This window comes from Portunus trituberculatus, chromosome 47 (assembly GCF_017591435.1).
Source record: "Portunus trituberculatus isolate SZX2019 chromosome 47, ASM1759143v1, whole genome shotgun sequence".
Lineage (NCBI taxonomy): Eukaryota > Metazoa > Arthropoda > Malacostraca > Decapoda > Portunidae > Portunus > Portunus trituberculatus.
The window spans coordinates 3,489,256-3,492,139 of NC_059301.1; the positions used below are offsets into that span (position 1 = coordinate 3,489,256).

Sequence of the window (2,884 nt, forward strand, 5' to 3'; positions counted from 1 at the left end):
TGTGTGTGTGTGCGTGTGTGTGTGTGTGTGTGTGTGTGTGTGTGTGTGTGTGTGTGTGTGTGTGTGTGTGTGAATTATGATTTTTTATAACATCCATCAGAACTTCATAGGAACTTTCAGAAGACTGCTTTTTCCTTCTATTCTGTTTTTTTTTTTATCAACTTATCATTGAAAATTATGAAAATATCCTTAAAAACACCCTGAACATTCAGAAGACTGCTCTCCCTATTTATCTATTCTGAATCCTCATTTATCTCATCACTGAAAATTATGAAAAATATCCTTGAAAATACCCTTGAAAACCAAATATCCGTGAAAGTACCCTTGAAAATACCAAATGTCCTTGAAAAATGTCTTTGAAAACCCCAAATATTTTTTGAAATACCCTTGGAAACCCAAATATTCTTGAAAATACCCTTAAAAACCCAAATATCCTTGAAAAATACCTTTGTAAACCCCAAATATCATTGAAAAATACCTTTGAAAACCCCAATAACTTTCATGTGTGTTTTTAATCATTTTCCGGTCTAATGATTTGAAACGCTAAAATATAACTCACACCAATAAAACTCCCTTGAAAATACCATTGAGAACCCTTATAACTTCCACTATACTAAGAACAGGAATGAAGTTTTTGAGAGTGCAGCTGATTGATTGGACAGTCTCACTTCAAAAGCTAATTTTTTTTTCATATTTTTCTCTCCATAAACCCATATTTTTCCCTCCGTATCTCTCCCTATATGTTTCCTCCACTTTCCTCCACCAATAGACTGTTTCCTCCACCTTCCCTCCAATTATGACTATCCTATCTCTCTCCTATCATAGTCAAAATAGCACTTTTGACACGCTGGGAAACACAAGTGAAGTCTTTCAGAGAGCGCGGCTGATTGACTAACAGACGGGACGGCGAGCAGTGAACCATAAGGTGTGGGGGAAACGCACAAGTTTTGGGGTGAAGGGCAGGGAGTTTGAGGTCTGGCCGGCGCTGATTGGGAGCTTAGCCAATACTGGTGTCACGCACGACAGCTGAGGGAGTGTGAGTGTGTCGGTTGGTGGCTACGGAGGAAAAACTGTGCTCTTGGTGTTGTTAAATTCAAGGGAGCACATTCACCACCCATTTCATATCACTAGGCAACCCATTAGTTAGACTAGACGGTGTTTAGCAGTGAATGCCTTAACTCCTTCAATACTTTTTTACCTTGAGATTTGTGTACGATTATACCATTTTATTGTCATTAGGAAGGGTTTATGGAGGTCAGAAGATTAATGGCCAGTCTTCAGTATTCTAGTCCCCATATAAGTTTCTGAAGCTATATAAAATAATTAAATAGTAAGCAGAATGAATATGGTAACGCGTCATGGTGCTGAATGGAATAGGTTTAAAATTATAGTAGATTACAAAAACTCTTAATTCTTCCTCGCGACTTTTTTTAATAGTCTGAAGTGGAAGTTATTGAAGTATTAACCTCTTCAATACTGGGAGACATTTTTATCTTGAGGTCTGTGTACGATTAGACCATTTAATTGACATTAGGAAAAATCGATGGAGGTTAGGAGATTAATGGCCACAGTCTTAATTATTTTACTCCCACCTAAGCTTCTGAAGCTGTGTAAAATGGTACTGAAGGGATTAAGAGTGTTTTCCATGATTCTATTAATTGTCTGACAAATACCATCCATAATTATCAAAGGGAAAAATTACGCTTGGAAACCTGCATGTCTGATCATCACTGCGGCCTTAGAAGAAGTGTTGGATTGATCGATGTTATGCGGGACTGACATGTATCATTCAGTTTGTACCGCAGGACTTGCTTACCAGGAACGCCGGGTTAAGAAATCGACCAGATTGTGGGAAGGTGTTAATGAGTCTTACGTGATATTAAGAACTTTATTAATTCTTGGGAGTGTGTGGACTGGTGTAAAGATCCATAGATTTTAAGAGATATTGTTAGTAGTAGTAGTAGTAGTAGTAGTAGTTGTTGTTGTTGTCGTAGTAATAGTAGTAGTTTAAGTAATAGTAGTAGTAGAAATAGTAGTAGTAGTAGTAGTAGTAGTAGTAGTAGTAGTAGTAGTAGTAGTAGTAGTAGTAGTAGTAGTAGTAGTAGTAGTAGTAGTCAAAGGTATCTCTATGCGTAGAAAAAAATTGTGATGCAGGTTTATTCATAGCAAATATCTTTATCAAATGTTCCTCCCCACCACCGCCACCGTCTTCTCCTCTGTCTTTCTTTCTTTCCTCCTCTTCCTCTTCCTCTTCCTTCAACTATAAAATATACACCACCACCACGATAACCACCACCACCACCACCACCAACCAACCAACAACAACAACAATTAACACTACAAGAAAAATATAGATTACTTGTCACTTCATATTTTTAGTTTTGTTGATATTAGGAAATTTCTCGGAGGATGGAAAGCTGCTTTTGTGTGTGTGTGTGTGTGTGTGTGTGTGTGTGTGTGTGTGTGTGTGTGTGTGTGTGTGTGTGTGTGTGGGGCAGAGTTTGGGTCAGGTGGTGTGGCCCCGGCTCTGCAGTGGGGTGTATTGAGCCTCACCCTCTGCTGCTCCGTCAGTGTGTGTGTGACCCCGCCGTGCACGTCCTCCTCCTCTTCCTACTCCTCAACCTCCTCCTCATCCTCATCCACCTTCTCCTCCTCCTTTTTTGGTCTTCGTTCTTATCGTTATCCTCCGTCAATCTCATACTACAACGATTCCTGTTTAGTGTCCTTTCTATCTTTCTATTTCTCGTCTTTATCCTTTTCCTCTTCTTCTTTTCTTTTGTTCCTCTTATTCCTGCTTTTCCTCATCCTTGTTCTTCTTCCGCATCCTTCGTGAGTTTATTCTTGCTTATCTAATATCTCCTATTCATTGTTCTATTTACCTTCT

General features: G+C 39.0%; 1 protein-coding gene across 1 annotated transcript in view; it reads left to right on the top strand.

The window, feature by feature from the left end:
* Positions 1-2,884, top strand: part of LOC123520525 (stomatin-like protein 1) — a 144,795-nt gene that overhangs the window by 74,455 nt on the left and 67,456 nt on the right. The gene's annotated exons all lie outside the window — the stretch shown is intronic.